Source organism: Saimiri boliviensis, chromosome 11 (assembly GCF_048565385.1).
Source record: "Saimiri boliviensis isolate mSaiBol1 chromosome 11, mSaiBol1.pri, whole genome shotgun sequence".
In the NCBI taxonomy this organism is placed as follows: domain Eukaryota; kingdom Metazoa; phylum Chordata; class Mammalia; order Primates; family Cebidae; genus Saimiri; species Saimiri boliviensis.
This window is the reverse complement of record NC_133459.1, coordinates 84,876,671-84,887,801: the sequence shown is the minus strand read 5'-3', so window position 1 is coordinate 84,887,801 and position 11,131 is coordinate 84,876,671.

Genomic DNA, 11,131 nt, shown 5'->3' with positions numbered 1-11,131 from the left:
AGCAAGAAATACCAATAACTAACTCATGCATGAGGGAATATATTAAAACATATCAGGGGTTCTTAGAATTAACACGAGGCCTGAGGCCCAGTCCGAGAAAAGCAAGAGCCAGAGGTGCTCTAAAAAGTTAGGAAGTAGGAATTTCAACAGTGGTCTCCTAGCAGAAATAGGGTGGTTAATATGGTGTTGCCTGGACAAATGACCTTCCACTGTTCCTATTCTTCCCAGGGCCACTTAGTCAAGTTGCAAAATCCCTAAAAAGAGCCTCCTATTGGGCACTCTGTCATGTGCCTGACTCTTAAGACAAGGAGCAGGCCTCTTAGGGCTTCTACAGTTGGAGCAAACCCTGAAAGTCCCCTCCCTCCCAGAATCTGTAAAGTGAAAGAGAGGTAATCCCCTAGAGGAAAATAGATAGTGGACATTTTTTTAAAGGGATGAATGTCATCCAAATTGTATGTGGTCAGAGGGTGAATGCCAGACTCATGTATGATGAGAGCAGAGAGCCTATCAGACAACAAAATTCAAAGCAGGAGTTTTGGGCCACAAGAAAATAATAGGAGTTTTGGGCCACAAGAAGCCTCATAATAAGTCTGAGAAACAGACATCTGCACCACATGGGGCCATCTGAGCAAATTCTAGACCCAAGAATCCAAGAATCTAGATCCAAGAATCTGGCTTCCTACATGCCCCCCACGTGGGTAGTTTAGACCTATGTAGACCAGCCAGAATAAGACTGAGATCTACCTCCTTTGTGTCTAATACTCATTAATTTCTTACTTGTCACCGTATCATAAGCACCATATTTCCTACCTCTTGGGATTATAAGTGTCCATGACTATTTGCAGCGGGAAAGGAGGTGGGGAAGATGTTACACATTTCAGAGTTGTAATACAGATGTTTAGGAGGCCAGTCGGAAAACCAGTCTGGTAGGTTCAGGGTATTACAGGGTTTCCGTCAATTGACACACAAATGGACTCCTGGCTTTCTTTGTTTTATTTACCTCAATTAAAATTGTGCTATCCTCAGTTCATTCATACATTCAAAAAACATTTACTGAGCACCAGTTAGATGCCAACTAATGTTCAAGGTGGTGGAGATACAGCAGCAAAGAAAGCAAAGCCCCTGCCCTCATGGCATTTATAAATTATTGTATGTTAGAGGGTGGAACATGCTATGAAGAAAAGGAAGCAGGGTCAGAATGATAGGGAGTGGTAGGGCCAAGTGGAAAGGCTCTTGGTGGTGGAGCACAATTTTGTGTGGCGAGTCAGGGAAGGCTTCAATGACAAGACAATATTTGCCTAGAGACATAAGGAAGTAAAGGAGCCATGCTCCTAAGTGAAAGAGAATTCCAGGTAGAAGCAGCAGAGTTGCAAATGCCCTAAGGAAGATATGTGCTCAGTATATTTTAGAAGCAGGTAGGAGACCAGGTTGCCCAGGGTGTAGTAGATGAGATCAGAGTTTAGATTGGAACAAATGTGGGGCCTGGGCTTTTACCTGGATGTTACTGGAGGATTCTGAGCAGAAACGAGATACGATCTGATTTACACGTTAGACGCTTTATCCTGGTCGCTGGGTGAGAATAAACAACAAAGCGGGAAGAAGCAGAAATATCACCATAGAGGAGGTTGTTGCAGAAATCAAGCAAGAGATGATGGTGGCTAGAACCACAGGGATAGCAGAAGGGAAAGTAAAAGTGATTAGATTTTGGATATACTTTGAATATCTGAGGCAGATAGAACTACCATTTCTATTTCAAAATTTACATTTGCGTTCATGCACATTTGACAATCTTTGGTGTTTCCATGTTTCATAGCAGCTATACCTTCCTTTCTGTTTCTGAGAAGTTAGGCAGGCACCACTCCCCATCTCTCACCCCACAAAATTCCTCTTTTCACATTCTGAGTTTATGTCAGAAATAGCCATAATATTGTTTTTCACTCAGATATTTCAATTTTAACTCAGAAGGAAGAAATAACAAATAATGAACCTCTCAAGGCATACCAGACACTGAGCTAGGTTCTTTCCATAGAGCAATTCATTTAATCATAATGACTACCTGACACAATAGGCATCATTGCCTCCATTTTAACATTGAGGAAACTCAAATCATAAATGTTAAGTGATTGCCCAAGAATAGTGTCAAAGCTGAGGTGCAAAACTTGGAATTCAGCAAAGCTTTATAGATTGAAGAAACTTTCCACAGTCCACTCCTACATGCTAATAAATTAGTCTGTGCAACTTGAGCTTCTAAACTTGTGGTTCTCAACTGGGGATGGTTTTTGCCCCCCAGTGGACATTTGGCAATGTCTAGAGACACTTTTGGTTGTCACACTGGGGAAGCAGGGAGTTGCTGCTAGCATCAGTGGGTAGAGGCCAGGGATGCTGCTAAACATTCTACAAGGCACAAGAAAGCCCCCACAACAAAGAATTATTTGGCCCAAATGGTGTTTTAGTTGTTGTTGTTTGTTTTGTTTTTTAGATGAAATCTCCCTCTGCCACCCAGGCTGGAGTGCAGTGGTGCAATCTCGGCTCACTGTAGCCTTCACTTCCTGAGTTCAAGCAATTCTCCTGCCTCAGCCTCCCAAGTAGCTGGAATTACAGGCTCCCACCACCACTCACAGATAATTTTTTTATATTTTTAGAAGAGACAAGGTTTCATCAGGTTGGCCAGGATGGTCTTGAACTCCTGACCTCAGGTGATCCGCCCACCTCAGCCTCCCAAAGTGCTGGAATTACAGGTGTGAGCCACTGTGCCAGGCCTTTCCTGCCCAAATGGCAAAAGTGCCAAGATTGAGAACACTGTTCTTAACAATTGTTCCATCATTGGACTGTCACAGTAGAAGTAACGTAAGCTATGACACACTTATTAATAATCTTTCATTAAGATCTAAAACTAAGGAAGTTTCTACAGCCAGAACAATTTCAGTGTGTTGGTTGGGGTTAAATTTATAGTCACTCATGGAAGTTGTACCCAGGACATTCCATCGCACAATGCTCTGTGCTCATATAAGCTCAAGAATACAAAAGCAAAACTGTAAAATGAAAATTAATAAATGTCCAATTAAATGTCTACAAATGGTAGTGGATGAACTTAACAATTGCAATATAATTCACTTCTTATATAGGCACGTGCAAATTATATTACTGTGGGATGTGTTTAATATGATTTGGGCAGATATTCCAAAAGCAAGATCATTCTAGTCTCCACAGAATTCTGATAATAGCTTTACAGTCATTGTTTTAAAGAGTGAAATCAGGAACGGGGCAAAGCTATACCTGAATGAAGTGAGATGCTTAATTGTGCCAAGATTTGACAGAAATGCATTCAGGCAACAGAAACAGCAAATGCAAAGGCTCTGGGGTGGAAATAAGTATGGCGTGCTTAGTGTTAGCTCATGCTGCTAGAATGGAGTGAGAGGGATGGAGTGTAACAGAAGATACTGGTGAGAGAAACAGAGCCTTTAGATTTTAATCTGAGAATGTTGGGAAGCCATTGGAGGTGTTAAGTGGGGTTGTGCCATAATCTGATTTCATTTTTAAAGAAGTTAACTGGCCCTTGGAGAAGAATTGATTAGAGGGCTATGTGGCAGAAATTACTCCAAGCTTACCCCAGGATTCGTTTTCCTTCTCAGAAATAGAGCCCCAGCTTAAACTGTGTATGTTGGCACCTGGAATAAAGGGCTGCGTTTCCTAAACGTCCCTTGCTGCTCTATAGACCATGTGACTACATTTCTATCAATAATTCTTTGTAAGAGGAAGTGTGGCTAGGACTTGCAGGATGTGTTTTAAAGAGGCTCATTCAGCTCTCTTCTTCTTCTCTCCTGTTTCTTCCTTCTTTGGGCCTGAAATGTGTACCTAATCACTAAAGCGTCACCATGAGATGGCCTTGAGGATGGCAGTTGTGTACTAGGATGAAACCTTGCACTAAGATGATAGAGGAGATGAAAGACAGAGACCCTGATGAAAGACAGGTCCCTGGCCATACTATGAAGTTGCCAAATCAACACTGCAAGAGTTACCTCCAAACATATGAGAGAGAAATAAACGTATCTTGCTTAAAGCTTTTTACATTTTTTTATAGAGAGTTGAAATTAATTCTAACTGTTAGGAAGCAAAAGTGGAAGTGAGAAACTAATAAAGTGACGACTGCAGTATTCCATGTGAGAGATGAGGTTGATATAGACAGGGCAAATGGTGCAGTGGTTGGAGGTGTAAGATACCAAATATACTTTGAAGGTAATGTTAAGAGCACATGCCAATGCCTTTTTTGGGGAACTAACGGGAAAGAACAAAATCAAGGATGATTTTTTATTTTCTAGGATAAGCAGATGAATGAGAGCTGTCCTTTTCTGAAATGGGAGGCCCAGAAAAGGATAATGGGGTAAATCGAGATTCTGTTTTGGACTAAGTATAAGATTGAGATCGCCATTTAACATCCATGTAGTGAAGGTGAGAAGTCAATTAGATATGTAGGTCTGGAGCTCATGGGAGAGGTCTATACTACAGAAATAAATCTGGAAATTTTTAATATATAAAAGGTGTCACAACCATGAATAAGACTATAAAGGGCCAATGATTGAGCCCTGGGGTGACCCAACTTTAGAGGTCATGAAGGGGAGAAAGTGCAAGTCTAGTACTTGAAAAAGAGGAGGTAACAAAGTTGGAGGAAAACCAGAGGATACATGAGGAAAATGTAAGAAGAACACTAGTCAAATCTGTAAATGCTGCTGAAAGCCTAAGGTGATGAGCGAAAATAGGTCATTGAATTGGCAAGATGGCGCTATTTGGAAGGGAAGTACCCATTGGACTTCCTTCCCCTTTTATGTCTCATTGGCTAGAACAAGATCATGGGCTCAGCCCTGCACCAATCCTGATTCAATCCCTGGGGGCTGAGGAGAAAAACACCTTCCCTTGTATCAACTGATCTCTGCCTTGGAAAAAAAAATCAGGAATTGATTAGCAGAGAAGTTGGGGCAGGGAAATGGCTGATGTTTTGGCAATAAACAGTGTCTGCCTCAATACTTTTTATTGTGACATAAAAATTCCAAGCCTCATCACAGTTAAGGCTGGTACTACATTGGGCACATGCAGTAAAGTGATCTGCTGCTCTTTTTGCTGTTGCCATTGATCTTGTGATGAACTGCTTGTCAGGCGTTTGTATACTATTAATTACAAAATAATCCCTCCCATCTTCAAGAAATTCAACACACCAAAGACTTCTAAAACTAAATAAAGATGCTGCCAAGTGAAAAAAAGAAAGGAATCAACTGCATGGATTTTTTCCCCCTCTAAAATTCTAGAGCCACCTGCTTGTCAGCTTGGAAGAGTAAAAACATTTTTTGCTCTTTGATCACATGCATAAAAGCTACAAAGTTATTACTGACCAAGTGTTTAAAAAATGATGCTGGAGATTATTTTTTTTAAAAAGCATCCAAGAGAATTCTCCATTTACCTTCAAATTTGGCTCTCTTACCGTCTACTTCATTCTCTGGTAAAATCACCCTTATTTGCCTTCATAAAGTGCCTTAAAGTTGGCAATCCATTGTCATTTGTGTCAAAGACTGAGACAGGTTCTGGAAACTAGTCTCTCTTACTTCCTCTAACTCTGCTGCCAGATATGGAAACTGTGCTTATGAAATGAGTGGGTGGCAATGGGAAGCAGGGAGTGCTGCCTTATTCACAGCAAATGCGATCCTGTGAGACTGGGCCTGGCCTCTTCCTCATAATCATAATAAGCCACACATGTACTACCTGCACCGTAGGAATGCTATATTGCCTCTTTTAAGAAAATCTGAAGACATCAAAAGCTGCTGGAGCAAAATGAATAAGGAAATAATGACAGAGGGCCCACTATGTCTGGGTAAAGCCCTTCACACAGCGTACAGCACCACGTAGGCCCTCAGTCAATGACAGCTCAGAGAACACAAGATACTGCAAAACACACAGAGGGGTCATGTCCTCTGGACTTTTAAAATCTAGTCTAAGAAAAAAGAGTTAAAGATTAAGAAACAGCTAACGGCAAGAAGAGAATTTCGGCATGCTGTTTGTATCAGCTGCAGAGTAAAGAGACAAAGGAGACTACCGGACGGCAGTGAGTAAAGTGGAAAATCTACCAGATTCCAAGGTGAGAAGAGGCATCAAGGTTTCTCTGATCTAACCCCTTCATTTCACAATGAAGTCAGGGAATTGCAGAGGTCCAGGATTGGTAGCAATCACCTAGCAAGCTAGCGGCAGAGCCTACCCTGGGCTCCAGGTTACACTCTTCCCGCCTCATCAATTGCTGGCTACACCTCCTTCCAATTCCAGGACACTATTCCCTTTATCGACGGGGGAGTTGTCAAAAGAACAGGTACGAGAGCCACAAAAGACTGAACCCCATGCTTAACTTTGTATTCTGATTTCATGCTTACATTGACCCTTTTGATTGGAGGCCATTGAGAAAGATTACTTAGAATAGTAATCTCAAGGGCGTGATAGATATTGTTTATGTTTCCAGCAAATCATTCACAACCATCCCCTTTCTTCTCTCTAGTGGGAGCTTGGTTTTGTTCAGTTATCAAGGTGCCAAGTGGTTTACAGGAACCTGGGACCCTTCACAGTCTCCTGAGGTGAACTACGATGTGTCAAACCTGGAGCACCCCTTGCCAGTGACTGGTTTAGGAGTAGGCATGTGACTTCCTTCTGACCAGTAAGATGTGAAAGGTCAGCTGCCGGTATTTCCAGGAACGGTGTCCTTGCTCTTTATTAAAACAAACAAGAAAAGTGGGGAAAGGAATAGTCCTATCTCTGCTGCCTTTAGATGTTATGTGAGGACCACATGCCTGGGCCTGCTGTTATCTGGCGAACCTGTGTCTTTAATAATGTGGGTAAGCGCCTGAATTAATCCAGCGGGAAACTTGGGGTCTCTAACTTCTCATTACTGAGGAAGTAAATACCCCTATTGTTCTAGCCACTTTTATTTTTTATTTTAATATTTTTAATTATTGTACTTTGGGCTCTGGGTCACATGTGCAGATTGTTGCATAGGTACATACATGCCGTGGTGATTTGCTGTCTCCATCCCCCACCTCCTCCCATCGCCTATATCAGGCATTTCTCCCAGTTTTATTCCTCCCCATCCTCCCCGCGCACCTCCCTCCCACGCCCTTTTTTTTGAGACAGAGTCTCGCTCTGTCGCCAGGCACCAGGCTGGAGTGCAGGGGAGCAGCCTCGGCTCACTGCAACCTCCGCCTCCCGCGTTCAAGCAATTCTCCTGCCTCAGCCTCCCGAGTAGCTGGGACTACAGGCACGCACCACCATGCCCAGCTAATTTTTCTGTATTTTTAGTAGAGACGGGGTTTCACCATGTTGGCCAGGATGGTCTCGATTTCTTGACCTCGTGATTCGCCCGTCTCGGCCTCCCAAAGTGCTGGGATTACAGGCTTGAGCCACCGCGCCCGGCCTTTTGTTTTTGTTTTTGTTTTTGTTTTCGTTTTTGTTTTTGTTTTTGTTTTTGTTTTAAGAGGAAGTCTCACTCTGTTGCCCAGGGTGGAGCGCAGTGGCGCAATCTTGGCTCGCTGCAACCTCTGCCTCTCAAGCTTCAAATGATTCTCCTGCCTCAGACTCCTGAGTAGCTGGGATTACAGGCACGCACCACCAGCCTGGCTAATTTTTGTATTTTTAGTAGAGATGGGGTTTCACCATGTTGTCCAGGTTGGTCTCAAACTCCTGATCTAAGGTGATCTACCCACCTCAGCCTCCCAAAGTGCTGGAATTATAGTCAAGTCAGTTTTAACTGAGTTTTCTGATCATTGCAGCCAAAAGCATCCTAATTATTATAAAATAAGAACCAATCTTCAGAATTTCCAATAATCCTGAAGAGTTTTATTTTGTTTTCTGAAAACAACAGCAACGACCACAAACAGGGCTGTCTTCAGGATGATGTTTCTGCAATTAGGCTTTCCTGGTAGCAAGGCCTCCCTGGCAGCATGATTCCACCACATGCTATCTCTTAACACTCTTGTTTCCAGAATGCCTATTATTTTTAATGTGGGATTTTGGCCTCGGCCAAGTCTTGTTTATACCATTAGGATTTAACGTGCCTCATGCCTCTATTGGGTTTTTCCTGTTCCTTACTGCCTGTTTCAGAAGGCTAGGGAGACCTTGAAAAAAACATAGACATTGGGAGAGGAAACAAATTCTCAGTATCAGTCTTATGGGTACTAATATCTATTTCCCACCAGATGGATGAGATTTCAGGGTCTGCTAAATTCATGATGTGTACATTTGAAATGTACTAAACGTTCCCTTTGTTTCATCTGTTTGAATGGGGGCTGTAATGATATTCCTTCAGTGTATATAGTTATTAAGAGTCCTTTGCTTATGTTAAGGGGGCTTATGGAAGGTTTCAGCCAAACACAAAACCACTTATTAGGACAAACAGAGCTTTTAAAAGAATACTATACTCTCATGAATAAACTAGTTTCTGATTGGCTAGAGTTGCAATTTAGCTTTTATCAGTAATTAAGGGCAAGCCATGGAGCAAACTCGTTAGTTGACACCAATTACAATTGGTAGACGAACTAATGAGTCCAAGAAAAAAGTTATTTATTTCTAAACTTTTGAAGCATAATTGTTGTGTAAATCGGATAGCGAGCAAATCTTTTCCATACGTTTAGGTTGGTAATTGAGAAATAAAATGATTACCAAATGTACTCTTTGTCCAGTTTTGTTCTGCAGCCGGTCTCTCTCGGGACTCTTTAAAGTGTAAGGAAAAGGTGATGTCAACAGCAACGTACTCTGGGCAAACGGAGCCAGGATTAATTAATAGAGATGAAAGGGAAACACTAGACCTTTCTAAACCATCGCCTTACAGTCCCCACAGTTAGATGCTTGCTGTTCTGCAGATGACCAAACACAGTGCCGAGGATGAGGGCCAGGGCCCAGAGACCGCCTCGTATTTAAAAACAAAACAAAACAAGAGAATGGAGAATGAGCCTTGTCTCCATCTCATTTCCAGCATGCAGTCTTAAAAATGAGGAACTTTCAAGAGCTTTTCCCTTTGAAGTTTAATATGTGGGACTTTACATCAATATAACATTTTAAATGTGTTAAGCAAATTAGTCTCTGGTTACAAAAGTTTTGAGACATTTGCAAGTTGCTGTTTAACTAAATTTAATATGTGCCAGCAAAGTTGATCGTGCAGTTGTTCGTTTAGAAGAATGCACATTTGGAATGATTAATAAATAAGCCAGCCTCCCATTGCTTCAACCTCTGTTTATTTGAAGGCAATCTACTTTAAAAAGACATTAATATTCTTAGAATTATTATTAGAATAATTGCTTTTACTCTGCTCAGAACACACATTTTTTTCTCATTTCCCTTCAGCACAGACAGCTTTTCACTCAGATATAAACCTCCCATTATTATTCCCCACCCCCCAAAAATGAAGAATAGGAATTATACACTTTTCACTAAGGAATAATTAATTTGTCTCAAGTATTAGAACAGAGAATTGCAGAGTGACTTTGAATGGTAGTCTCTGAGGAGTAGCATTGTTTGTTCTCTCCAGTCTTTAATGAGCTTTAGTAAATGGCCAGGAAAAATTACCTTCTTTCTGTAATATGAGAGAGGCGAAGAATGAAGGAAGCTATAGAATCCCTAGGAGAAAAAGGAACAGACACACGCACGCACACACACACATGCATATACACACACATACACACCTCCTTCACAACAGCACTCTGGTTGGTTAGGAGAACACAGTTCTCCTTTAGACTTATTTGAGGACAAGAGATCTGGTTACTAAGTGCATTAAAACAGAAGCATGTCCCTAATTTGTATTGATTATTGTTATCGTTACCACTGTTGAATCTGCTGGGGAAACCATCCATTCTACAATTCCATGGGGCTGGATATTCATTACACCCGCCATGTTAAATTTCTTTCCTCTTTAATGACTGAAAGAGAATTCGAACTAGAGCTTTAACAGAAATTAGCTGTAAAGAAGCCGCCCCTCCCCAATGGGTCACTGAACTCCATAAAAAGAGTCCCCACGTTGTAAAGATCCTACGCTAAAAGAGACTCACTACGGCCAAAAGACATTTACAAAGAACCAAATCATTTTTCCCAGCTTGCCATTGACTCCTGCGCTTGCACTCAAGAAATGGGAACATTTTTAGTCCTAAAATTCCTCAAGTAAAGAGGAAGTGTTACACTCATTTAAAGGTGGCCTGGAAAGTGAACTACGCCGGAGACTCCAAAGTTCATCCCCTCAAGCTGGTGTTGGGATCTAAGGGTACCCTAAGACAATACCCCTCTTCTTGCCAGAGTTCTGAACCAACTGAGACATAACCCAAAGGGACAAGGCAGGAGGGGCCCAAGTATCACCCCTAGACTGAAGAAGCAAGTATGTGCAAATGTGGCTTTTACCTGGGGCCCAGTAGGCTTTTTTTTTTTTTTTTTGGTGGGGAGAGACAGGGTCTCGCTCTGTTGCCCAGGCTGGAGTGCAGTGGCACAATCTCGGTTTACTGAAACCTCCTTCTCCCAGGTTCAAGTGATTCTCCTGCCTCTGCCTCCTGAGTAGCTGAGATTACAGGTGTGTGCCACCACACCGGCTAATTGTATTTTCAGTGGAGATGGGGTTTTGCCATATTGCCCAGGCTGATCTCAAACTCCTGAAATCAGGCAATCTGCCATCCTTGGCCTTCCAAAGTGCTGGGATTATAGGCATGAGCCACCATATCCAGCCCCAAGTAAGCTTTGTAGTAGCAAATGGCACAATTGGACTGACTTCCCAACATGTTCTCAGCAGCACAGGCCTCTCCGGAACAGCTGAATGCATAGCAGCAGGCAGGACACAGCTTGGCCCCCCAGGTGACTTGCTCTGGAGAGGAAGGGGAGAGGAATGATGGGACTCTCGTTTCTCTTTTTAGGCATCTAACATCCCCAGGCCCTGCATGAAGGAGTGTCCACTATGGAGCCAGTCCAGCCCTGTGCTTGCCTCTATTCCCTGGATTGTGTGTGTCTTCCTTTCCTTATCCCTAGTCACTGACCTCAGGCTTTGTTCTAGCAGGATCCTAAGCTGACACTTTGACAAGTCTTATAAACTGGTTCCCACTGAAATGGTAATGACCAATAGAAGCTTAATATA